Raw genomic sequence first — 13010 nt, 5'->3', positions numbered from 1 at the left:
AGAGTACAGACATGGGACTAGTATGAGTAAGCACAGTGAGTTTCATGCATGTGCCACCTTCCTAGTAGAATTGAGCAGGGGGGGCTTATTCTGACTGGTGTGAAAATAGGCCTGTCGTGATATGCACCCCCCCCCCCCCCCTTTAAAATAATTCTGTTGATCCGATCATCAAATGCTTTTCAGAGTACAGACATGGGACTAGTATGAGTAAGCAGAGTACTGTATCATACTGTATCTTATACTATCTCATTATGTATACCACTGCCATTCATATGCACATATTCTGCACTTTCTGCTTATTTACACTTCCTGTTAGATACTAAACTGCATTTCGTTATTTAGTCTTGTGAAACACCGTGTCAAATTCATTCAACTTGCTCATTCAAAATTACATTAATTAATTTTGTAGTCATGGCTGGGGTAGGCTATATATTTCCACAGAACAAAAAGGTGTTCTTTTGCGTTCGCTATTATCCGAGGTTTTTGGAAGAAAAACATCGGTTGTTTGTACTCTTTAGAACAGTTCTAAAGACTGTAATCACTTGTGTTCTTCTCTTCCATCTCTTTCACAAATAATGAAATGGTAGTATAGTATTTTTCCCTGCGTTTGTTTAGGCAAACTGCTTTCCTTTCCGATCAAGCGAGTGGTGCGTCAAGAGGGGGCATATTCTGACGGGGGGGCTGAATCGGGTACAACACCGGCCACAATTTGAAGATTTACGGTAATAAGCAATTACACACTTACATCAGTACCTCATTGTACAGTCACAGTCGAAGTGTTTCTTGTTTGTTTTTTGCTTATGAGTGGTAATGGCCATTTCCTCGGCATTGGGAAAGCAAGCATCTCTCAACTTCCTTGGGGAATTTTATTCTTCCATTGCCAGTGAGGACCAGCTATGTAGTTTGAAAAGGATGGTCAATTTATAACATTGCAATAACTAATAACATAATGGCTAATACATGTATGCGTAATCTTCCAGGATGGGCTACTGTTTTAGCTGCACTTGTGAGGTGTTCTTACAAAATAAAACAAAAGAGAAAAGAAGTTTTACAATCGTATCCAGATACACTCTCAAAGTTACATAGAATATATGGCCTCTCTATCTTTTAGAAACTTTTGAAGACCCATCTCTTCAGAGAGCACCTCCTTTCCTTACATGCACTTCTTCTCCCTCTCCTTACCTTTCCTCTAATGCAGGGGTTTTCAACCAGGGGTCCGTGGCCCCCTGGTGGTCCGCGACGGCATTGCAGGGGGTCCGCGACATGAGACTATGTTGATCAGTTCACTGTTACCATATTTTTATACATTCGCTTTGATATTTCAACACATTTCCAGATTTCCTCCATTTGAACACAATAAGCCATTCCTCTTAGCTCAGCATAATACAGGAACTATATGACTTCAGGGGCTAAAGGTAATCAGTATGAATTATATAACAGCACGATACCAAAGTACAAACAATTACCCACCTTGCTGGCTAACCATTTACAGCGTCATATTTGTCCTCGAACACGAGTCACGACACGACCGTCGGCCAAGTTTTAAAGCCAAAGTTTACCACGAAACACAAGTCTACGATGACAACGCTGCAAGAAGTGTCGAATCTTCAAGATTTGAAAAGACAAGTTGGTAACAAGATCGAAGAAGCCAAGGAGAAATTTTGGCACATGAGCCAAGACATATGGAGTTGTCCAGAGCTCGCTTATGAAGAGAAAAAAGCGCATGACAGATTGATCAGGTTTTTCAGTGAGGACAAGGGATGGATGGTAGAGGGTCACTATAAGCTTGAAACTGCATTCCGCGCAACATGGGGACCTTTTGGAGGAAAAGGCGGTGACACAGAAGTTAATATTGGTTTCTTGTGTGAATACGATGCTTTGCCTGGAATTGGGCACGCTTGTGGCCACAATTTGATAGCAGAAGTGGGGGTAGCGGCAGCAGCAGGCTTCAAGGCTTTGTTGGCGACTCTGTCAGACTGCCCAAGTGTTAACCCTGTAAGCAAAATGACGTCCCCTCGACGTCCTGTAATGGTCTCTCTGAACGTTCTAAAAGCGTAAATGTGTATGGTTCCCTTGACAACTTTAGGACGTTTTGCACGACGTTCCAAGACCGTCCCGAGGACGTTGCGGTGACAATTGGGAAACGTTTTCTATAGGTCCTGGGGACGTTCTGCAGGACGTTGCAAGAACGTCCCTAGGACATTGCGGTGACGTCTGGAAAATGTGTTTCTATAGGTCCTGGGAACGTTCTGCAGGAAGTTGCAAGAACATCCTGAGGGCATTGTGGTGACTTCTGGAAACCTTGTTTTAGACGTCCTGGGGACGTTATTCAAGGACGCACCGCGGACGTAGCAGGCACGGTGTTTTTGCTGAGCTAAATGAAAAAAATAAAATAATAATAGATCGCGGAGCCGTCATTTCGCTTACATGGCTCACACACACACACAAGTTCAAGTTTATTTATATAGCACATTTCATATGATATACATAGACACAAACGCGCTTTCAAACTTGATTGCGAGGCATGGGAATTGAACCGTAAACCTTCCTATCACTAAACCACTTCGCTACCACTTCACTACCATTGTCTGGTTCTCATTGAGTCACTTTAACACCTTTATCACAGTGTGAGACAGCCAACAAACTTAGTCATTTTTTCCGAGGGTTTGAGAAAAAGCATATTGTAGCGATCTCAGTCACTACGCATTGAGGGTTTTCCGTAATGATTCCTTTTTTAATTAACATCCATGGCACGGACGAGCGGGTAGGGAGGCAGAATAACTAGCCAAACTAAGAATGATGAAATAAAATAAATATGAATGCTTCTCTACTGATCTGTGCTATAAATGTAATGTCTGCATGATTCCAATACAATGCATAGCCTACATAGGAAGGTCTATCAAGTCTAGCGTTAACATTGAGCTTTCCACAGGCCTTCAAAGATGCTGCAACAGAAAGCTCACCGGTCAAATTGTCTGGTTGGAATTTCTTAAACATCCCGTCTCGCAAACACAATCTGGATTTGACAACAATCCAAATATTTAGGCCTATAAAGCAAACGTGCACTGCCCTTATTATGTTTTAAAGGAACAGGCTAATCTGCCGTTAGAAAGTTATTTAACAACACGCATGTGTTGCATTATACTGCCCGTACGTGAGTGCGCCGGAGCCGCCAGAGCTCGCACTCGCAGCATATTGAAAATTGGAGCTGTGAACTTAGTTAAAATGTTTTAATTATGAACAATGAACTGAACTAGTTCATGTAGAAATTGAACTTTCCAAAAACTGAATACCTGAAGCCCTAGATGTTCGAACAGCTTCACCAGAGAAAAGTCCGAAATGTCGGGCGTTTATGTCGTTATGGAGTGACAAGTTCTAAGGTGCGAGGATATTGATAGTCACAGTAAAATGTTCTGTTAGCACTTTGAAAAGGCTACGCAAAGGATTCACAAGAGGGTCGAATAATTTTAGAATCTCTGCTCTCATTGAACAGAGCAATGACCATGTTGCGGCGCTCATTTTAACGCCACAGCAGGTTGCGATTAAAGGCCACTTATTGACGCGCATCAGACATTAATGTTTTTGTTTCCAATTGTAAACTTAGGAAAATAAACATGTTGCATTCTAAACTACCTGATTATGTTATTATTTAAGCTATGCAGGCCATCAGTTTTCTTCAATAGGCTAATTTAGAAGCAGAAATAGATATTTGGCCGGCTTATCATTAAAATGTCTCGCAAATGAAAAACATTTTTCTCTAGCGGAACCTCTGGTTCAGAGAGGACCATCAGAGGACGTCAAGGGGACGTTTTGGAAGGACCGAATGCGAACGTCCCGCAGAGGACCACAGGTAAAGGTTACGGGGACGTTTTTAAAGGATGTCCTGGGGACGTATGCTGAGAGACCAAATAAGAACGTTCCCTAGTAGTACGTTTAAAGGCTCATGCGAACGTCACGCAGAGGACCTGCAGGATAAGGTAACAGGGACGTTTTTGAAGGACGTCCTGGGGACGTGTGCTGAGAGACCAAATTATAATGTTTCCTAAAAGTCCGATTTAAGACTCATGCGAACGTCACAGAAGGACCAAATGTAGACTTGCTACGAACGTCAAAAACGTTCTGGTAACGTCCTTTAGCGAACGTTGTGCCGGGGACCAATTGGGGACGATTGGGGACCTTGCGAATGTCCTGTTAACGTTCCCTGTTTGCGGGGAAGGTAAAATGCCCAAAATGTCAAGTTTTGAAAAGTTGTGTGCATATGACAATTCTTGCTTTAAATGTCATAATTGTAAATACTGTGTTACTTTTGGTTACACGCCTCTCCCATGAATTAATTGGTATGGATCAAGGCATATAGCCAAATGGGCTTACAGTGTTGTGCATGAACGCGTTCATTTTTTTCTATAAGAACGATGGACTGAACGCAACTTAATTACAAATAATCCATTTGAACGGTGAACACGTTCATATGATCTGAGGTCTAGCTAAAACATTACGGAAGGTTCTCCTTCTCCTGAGGAGAGATGCTGTCTAAATCAAATGCTTGCACCATGTCGTTGCTCAGTGCCCGTAAAATTCCAAAAATGTCCATGATGAAGCCTAACCTAAACAAACTAACTCGACTTCGCACTACGTTACCCATGATTCATCGCACACACATGTAGACCAAAAACAAGTTAAGACTTTCATTCTCACTTTCCACCTTAAAACTATGAAGTGAACTGAACTAGTGTGGTCAAAATTACTCACAGACAACTGGAGTGGTACTGCAGATTTATTCACGATACCGGGAGCAATGTTACAATCATGACAATTCAGTAACAAGCCCACACATCCATGGGCAGAGTCACTTCTTAGGCCAAGGCCAGACTCAGCGGATTTTCATACTTTCCGGAACGTATTCGGGTTTAGTCAATCGCGGTGTTACGACCCAGCCTGGTCTGCCCCGCCCCCTGTTACCAGTGCTCTCTATTGTCCACAGCTGAGGTAGCAGAGTCTGCGCAGGTGTGAGGAATCAGGCCTTGATGAACTGCACCATAAGAAGGCCTTGGTGCAGAGTGCAGGAGGCTCCCTCTCCTCGACGTGTTGTTTTGTTTGTTTGTCTAAACATGTGTACCTTACTGAGACACCCGCTTGCACCACACTTTGATTTTAGACAATTACACTGACTGTTCCTACTATCCTTTAATAAATGTTATTTTGATACACAACTTTGCGTGTGAGACTCCCATCCATGTCACATGAAAGGGCCATCATGTGACAGATGGGGGCTCAGCCAGGATTGAATTCGTGGTCGTGGCTAAAATTGGTAAGATTGTTTGAATATTTTTCCGTTAGCGCACGATTTTTGGATATTTTTTTTTGGCGAGCTGAAATGCTGGGGGGATGGCTTCCCAGTTCAGTGATTTCAGTCGTGTTTGTTTAGAAAAAATTGGTTGGGAGTTCAACGCAATGATTGTGTAGTTTGGAGTCGAGAACGGGAGTAATATGACGTGGAGAGGAAGTTTCACGGGAGTCCTGCACTGAGATGCAGGGCTGCGTTTTCTTGTGTAAATGTTGTTCTGGTTTGGCCTGGTGGAGAACCTAAATAGGGCAAGTTGAGCTAAGTGCAATCCCGGTAATAGGTGAGACGCCAAAAAGTTTGTTGTTTTGGTTAAACGTACGTATATAGGTTAAATTGGTGTGGCGAACGTGGGGTGGCTGGTTAGCAGTCAAATCGCAGGCGGCCACGCTGAAGACGTAGGTTGTGGAAATAGGGTATTTTTTTTTTTGATAGATGCCGGGCAGCTCCTTGTGGTATTGGCAGGAAATTTGTTCTCCGCTGTTTTAATACCAAGTCGCATTTAAAAATGGAGTACGGGTATGGAAGAAGTAGTTTGACATTTGCGGAGCAAAAAGCTTTATTGCAATTAGAAATATGCCGGCAAAAAGTTATAGCGCAGGAGATAGCACGAGAGCGGCAGGATTTCCAGTTAGCGTTGGCAAAGTTGGGTTTGCTTTGTCGGCCGTCGCCTCCACCAACTGGTCCTGGGGCTGGCCTGTTGCCTATGGTCAATTGTGTGCATGATGCTGTTGTCGTGGCCGTGCGCCCTTCGTTGCACGTTCCGACGGTGGACGAGGATATTGGTAGTGGGCTTTGTGGTCCGATTGTTTGCGCCGATGTTCCACCTCCTCCGGTTGTGGTTGAGGTTGAGCCTAGGTTGTCTAAGGGGTCTGACTGTGCAGGGAAATGTACGGACGTCTCTGCTGTTTGTGCGGTGACTCGAGAAATAAGTCACACGAAAGAGGCAGAGCAAAGGGAGGAACAGAGCTGTCCAGTTGTGTCTGGTTTGCCGTCTGCTTTCCCCCGTGCTGATTTGATTGGAACACGGAAAGATGACTGTGAGGTAGCTGAGGGGCTAAATACCACCGTGTCTGAGGGTGAGCATGCTACAGTGGGTACCGTTGATTGTGGGCCCGTCAGTCCTCATCTAGTGGCAGTAGATGAGGATATGATTGGTGCACATGATGCGGTATTGCAACCCCGTTGGCAACATTCTGCAAACGAGAAACGTTTTTTGAAACACCTTCCTTCGGAGGGGAAGGGAGAGTTAAAGGCAAATATTCTGTGTTATGATCTGTTTTGTTCTAATACTTCTTTTGGTACAGGTGGAGAACAGCATGATGTTGAGGTGGGCGATGCTCAGCCCATCCGTCAATGTTTTTATCGGGTTGCGCCGAGGAAACGGAAGTTTTTAGGTTTTAGCAGACCAATTACTTAGAGTTTCACCATACAAAAGATTTGGTAAATGGTATGGGGGTGCGTTTCCCATGCCCTGGTTACTGGCTGACTGTCTCCTGCCTATAATGTTTTTGTCCCCATGTCTTGTCTCTCCTGTCTCTTGTCCAGTCTGTCCCTTAATCTGCTTCTTCCAGGTGCCGGGAGATTGCTGGCTGTACTGGGCTATTGAGGTTTGGGGGAAATGGAGGGTAGTGGGGTACAAAGACTGGTGGTGAATGAGGTGTTATTGGGGTAAATGGGAATTTTTCTTGGTGGTGGTTTTGGTGCCTAATATAAATTGTGCCCTTTGAAATTTGTATTGACATCAAATTATTTGGTTGGTTGTTTGTTTTGTTGGTTCACTCTTGTGGCAGACGTCTCACCAAGGTGAGTCGTCTGTCTTAAGAGGGGGGGTGTTACGACCCAGCCTGGTCTGCCCCGCCCCCTGTTACCAGTGCTCTCTATTGTCCACAGCTGAGGTAGCAGAGTCTGCGCAGGTGTGAGGAATCAGGCCTTGATGAACTGCACCATAAGAAGGCCTTGGTGCAGAGTGCAGGAGGCTCCCTCTCCTCGACGTGTTGTTTTGTTTGTTTGTCTAAACATGTGTACCTTACTGAGACACCCGCTTGCACCACACTTTGATTTTAGACAATTACACTGACTGTTCCTACTATCCTTTAATAAATGTTATTTTGATACACAACTTTGCGTGTGAGACTCCCATCCATGTCACATGAAAGGGCCATCATGTGACAGCGGCCAGACAAAGCTGTGCTGCGCTGTTCTACGGCCACACACACCCATTGAAACTGGTGAATATGCTGTAGTACATATGCAAGGCCTGTTGGTGGCGCTGTGAAGGGTGCTACCGGAAATGGAGAAGAAGACTCGGAGAAGAAGACGACGACAAGTTACAACTAGTTAAGTTATTGACAGTTCAGTTTGTCGCCAAGTAGTTGACCATACTGTGCCTTATACATTTCCTATGCTTAAATCATCATTGTTCGACCTGTATGTGATGCATTATGTGCATACCTAATGAAAGTAAGGGTTTTCATGAAGTTGCTACTGTGATAGATCGTGTGTATTAAATACCACATTTTGGGCTACCTTCTAGTGCTATTAGTAGTGATTAGCACGCTAAGCGGAGATTTAGCTATGTTCTGTTCTTATGTTGATACGCTGTAATAAAGATGTGTTCAATCCTGCTAAGATTTCGACTCGATGAGATATGAATGAGATCCATGTTGCCCAGTGTAATGTCCACTATTATATGTATCTAGTAATATTAGTTGTGTAATTCAGTGCACTGCAAATTAGTCCCCATAAAGAAGACTGCTTTGGTAACTCAGTGAATAAAACGTGCCCTTCTTAGATCGTTGTTTGCCAGCAATAAACAGAACAGAAGACTTACATTTTTTTGTTTTTATTGCGATTGGGAAGATGTACGTGACTACTTGACAGCTTCCAGCGTTCACGTGGAATAATTACGTCATCAGATTCGCGGATTCAAACCCGATTTGCGGCCAGACAGGCCCTGATAGCAGGGTAGATTGCAACCTTCCCACTCTGGAGAGGGGATTCTAACCTTGACGGAAAGTAACGCTCCAAATGGCAGATTTATCTGGCCGGGAGGCCATTTTGTCAAGGTACGTTCCGGAAAGTATGAAAATCCGCTTAGTCTGGCCTTGGCCTTATACTTCAAAAATACCCCTCCCTAGGATTTTTACGATGTGGCCACCTGGCCTTCCCCAGAGATAAGAATATTTACATAGGACCCCCTCACCCCAAGCCATGGGTGCATCCCAGTGACTCCCTGAGTTCATCAAATGACTCCCTGAGTTCATCAAAACATTCCACAAAGGGTCACACAGGAGGACACATGGCCAAACTAAGTTCCAATTCAATTCAAGTTATACTGTGGAATACTATACTAACCTAATTAATTAAATGAGAAACATATACTTTTTATCCTACACTAGTTCGGAATTTAAATGGTGAACTACGTATGAATGTGAAATATTCATGTTTACTTGTATGAACAAAACTTTTAACTAGTTCATGAGAGGTGAGATCTTGCACAACACTGTAGGTTTGTGAAATCAGACTAGCCTACAGCGTAAGCTGTGTTTGGGAAGACCTGGGCCTCTTCACTATTTTCACGTAAAATGCTACAGAAAAGTAACTAAGAGCTATGATTTGCAAATGTAAAGGCACCCAGTGCAACATTAGAGGCTTGAGACTCGAAAAATAAACATTCAATTTCTAGTCTTTTTTACACGTAGTAAGTTTCAATAACTCCATACCATTACATATCGACATTCAAGGAGCAAAGATGAGACGTCGTTGTGTGGTGAGAACTGATAGAAAATCGCCCTGCCAGCGCCGCCGGTGGGGAGAGGCCATTTTTTTTTCAAATCTTTATTTATTGGTGGCACCAATAAATAAAGGGCTACACTCTTGCGGCTAGTTTTAGCGCTCTTTTTAACGCCCAAAGTATCAAATAATGATGCAAATGTACTAATATGGTGAAGTAAATGTCAATATCATAAAGATTGTCTTATCCAGAATATTTCCATTTTGATGCCCTAATGTTGCACTGGGTGCCTTTAAATAATGCACATTTTTGTCTTTTTCAGATAACTGTGATTGGAACTCCTGCAGAGGAAGCTGGTGGGGGAAAGATTGACCTGATTGACATGGGGGCCTTTGAGGGGCTAGATGTGGTGTTCATGGCACATCCCTCACAAGAGAACGCCACCTATTTGCCACTTCTGGCAGAGACTGAGTAAGAGCAGTGCCCTTGTATATGGCTTTGGATGTAGAAGATGCAGTAGTAAAACCATGCATGGCCAAAACTATGTGGATTCCAAAACATTACAACAATTGTTAACATAAAACTCATTCGAAAAACGATGAACATTAATATTGATGCCCGGGCTCTCTCTGTAGGCGGCCTGTCAAATTCTTCTATAACCAACGCAGGGAACCATATATTTATTGATTTCGAACCATATATTTATTCAATTTGGAAGTGATAGTGTATCAAGGTTTATCATGATTTTTTTTTCAGTTTTCAGTTAGCCATTACATATTAAAGAATAACGTGTGTGATTGTTGTAAATTGTAATAATTTGTCATGCCATTCCAGACTGTTTTAAAATCATAATAGGGTTATTTATGTGATAAGATAGACATATTCAGGAAAGTCTTGCTGATGGCCATTTATTCCCCGTAGCTGACAAAAATTTGCATGTGCATTAAATCTCCAGGAATGTTTTAACACAGCATGATCAGGCTGCCTGTTATGCTTCCTTTTCCTATTCAGGGATTATATTATTTTCTTGCTCTAACAATATTATTGTTATCATACAAGATACATTTGAGGAAGAAAAAAAGGTTAGGAAATAAGGAAATGCTCTGATCCCATGCTTAAAAAAGCTGCATTACTAGCAGCACAAGCTAGTAATTTGCAGAGGCAATTTAGTAATTTGTATGTGCATGTGCACTTGTTTCTCCTCAGTGTTGTTGTGAGGTACCATGGTAAAGCCGCCCATGCTGCAGCCTATCCTTGGGAAGGGATCAATGGATGCAGCTGTCCTTGCCTATAACAACCTCTCTGTTCTCAGACAGCAGTTGAGGCCAGAATGGAGAGTACAAGGTGATGTGGAGCATATGTCCCACATAGTCAAACACATGATACATTTACCTTGTCTAATACACAGCGCCTCATGGACTCTTGATGTGTATGTGCAGGTATTATTCGTCAAGGTGGGGCTAAACCCAACATCATCCCAGACTTTACTGAACTTGAATATTACCTGCGTACACCGGCATCCAAAGACCTGCCAGCCATCCGAGCCAAGGCTGAAAGGTGCTTCAAAGCAGCAGCCATGGCAACAGGTTGTGAGGTAAATTGAATGAATGATTTAATTTAATACAATTCCTCAGTTGTTTAACAGATATGCACTACATATGTATTCACCCTGTAAATGAACTGTTAACTTACCAATATATTAACTTTCTGTGTAAAAAATATTGAACTAAATAATATTATTTGCCATAATGCCACTTCTAGGTAGAGGTTATATTTGCCAAAAATGAATTCCATGACTTGTTGCGTATTCCTACCCTGGAAAGGCTGTTTGAACAAAATGGAAAAGCTCTAGGCATGGAGTTCATCACAGACATCAATGACTCTGATGGTAAGCATGAACACATTTTTTGTCCATAGAAACCTTTCCATTTACCACACATATGGTCCACATAACATATAAACATGTACAGTATGTCATGTTTGTACACAGAACAAAATTTCAACTCTGCACATATCATTATATTCTACCACTTTGTTGAGCACATGTGCAGATATATTGCTTGGTTATGTACCTCAGACAATAAGCTTGCATATCAGTCAGGATATGAGAGGATGGGAGGATATCCTCACATTCTCATGTATGGACATGTGACTAAGGTAAAATACTGAGTTATACGTAGGTGTACTGTATGTACTAGCAATGTTAAGGTACAGATTCTTGGAGGTACAGCAATGGACAAAAAGTTAATAAAATGACCTTTCTAGTGCATGCTGTTGGTTATATTGTCACACCATACACAAGTCTAGAAGCACTTTTATTTTTACCCCCGAACAAAGAGTTGTACCTCAGTTAAATTAAAACTTAGAAAAAGTAATTACAATAAGTGCATCATTATATCTCAATTGCAAGTCTTTGGCATTTGTTTTACCTTGTCCTTGTTTCTAGACAGTTTTTTTAGTCATAACCTGTTGGGGTGAGTTTTAATAGCCCCAGTTGAAAGTTATGTTAGCACTGGTTTTGTTTTTAGTCATTCATAATATTAAAAATACAGCTCTCTATATAGCCGAAGACGCTTTACAGAGTAGTCCGGACCAGTCCATTCATTCAGACAGTCATACCAGTGGTGGTAAGCTACATCAGTAGCCACAGCTGCCCTGGGGCAGACTGACGGAAGCGTGGCAGCCAATCAGCGCCAACGTCCCCTCCGACCACCACCAACATTCATTCAGATTCATACCCAGTTGAACCCCTTTATGGGTTCAACTGACAGAAGAATTGAAGGACACATGCAAGCCTCTCCATTCCACTGGATCTTCTAAAAGTGTATTTCTCATTCTTTCAGGTTCAACAGATTTTGGGAATGTATCATTTGTTGTGCCTGGAATTCACCCCTACTTCTACATTGGGTCTGATGCTTTAAACCATACAAAAGAATACACCGTAGCTGCTGGTGGGTCTCAAGAGCGTTTTTAAATTAGAATGTGATTATATACATTTGTTTACTTCATTTCTAGACTTAATCTACAGCTAGATTACATCAGGTCTCTTTTCAATTCGACTGCCATGTCCTTTCTGGCCATTTTCTAATTATGTTTAATAATGTCTTGTTCTTTAGGCTCAGAGACAGCCCAGTTCTACACTTTGCGGACAGCCAAAGCTTTGGCCATGACTGCCCTTGATGTCCTTTTCTGCCCACAGATGATGCAGAGGGTGAAAACAGAGTTTAATGAGGTTAAGATGAAAAAAGATAAGTAGCTGAAAAGAAGATTTACCAGGGCCCAAAGACATCAGGGCCTCAACTCTGGGTAATGCAAATCATTAACAATTGTTAAGGAAATTAGCCAAGCTTTGAAAGGTTGTTATGAACTTAAATGGGACACACACACAAAAAATACTTGGGTATCAATATAAGTGAGAATTGAGATGAACTGTATGAGGATAAATACTGTATTTCTGGAATTAACTTAAAACAGGATTTGAACAGATGGAGATCAATACCAGACGGAGTACTAAGAAGAGTAGAAACAATACAAAGTTATGGTCCTCGTATTTCTATTCCAAGCAATACCAGGATTGTATTTAAAAATAAGGAATACAATTATTTCAAATTGTATTTGGAATAACAGACAAGACTTGAAGAGTCTTTGAAGAGAATCCAATTTATAGCGTTACTTGAACAGAAATAAGGAGAATTAGATGTCCCAACTTAACAGAATTATTTTTCATGCAACACATACACAATAATGAAGTTGGTGAATGGGAAACAGACGCTAAATGGCAACTATATGAATTGGGACATTCATTGGAGAGAGCAGCATGGAAAAAATGCAAAGCCAATGAATTTCATAAACTGTAGTGAATTGGAAACATAATGGCAGAATGGAATGCTTTGGCATCTTAGTATTAGTACAGTATTGATGACCCCATACATG

General features: G+C 42.0%; 1 pseudogene across 1 annotated transcript; it reads left to right on the top strand.

Annotated features, from left to right (window-relative positions):
• The first annotated feature begins 1578 nt into the window (after positions 1-1578).
• On the top strand, positions 1579-12333 carry LOC308360186 (peptidase M20 domain-containing protein 2-like; annotated as a pseudogene). The gene is made up of 7 exons: positions 1579-1992; positions 9400-9548; positions 10284-10421; positions 10517-10671; positions 10839-10965; positions 11921-12028; positions 12194-12333. The product of its transcript is annotated as a peptidase M20 domain-containing protein 2-like (transcript).
• The last annotated feature ends 677 nt before the right edge of the window (positions 12334-13010 follow it).

The sequence above is a fragment of the Sprattus sprattus genome (assembly GCF_963457725.1).
Source record: "Sprattus sprattus genome assembly, chromosome: 2".
NCBI classification, from domain to species: Eukaryota; Metazoa; Chordata; class Actinopteri; order Clupeiformes; family Clupeidae; genus Sprattus; species Sprattus sprattus.
The sequence above is the reverse complement of the archived record's forward strand: the minus strand, read 5'-3'. Positions and strand labels throughout refer to the sequence as shown.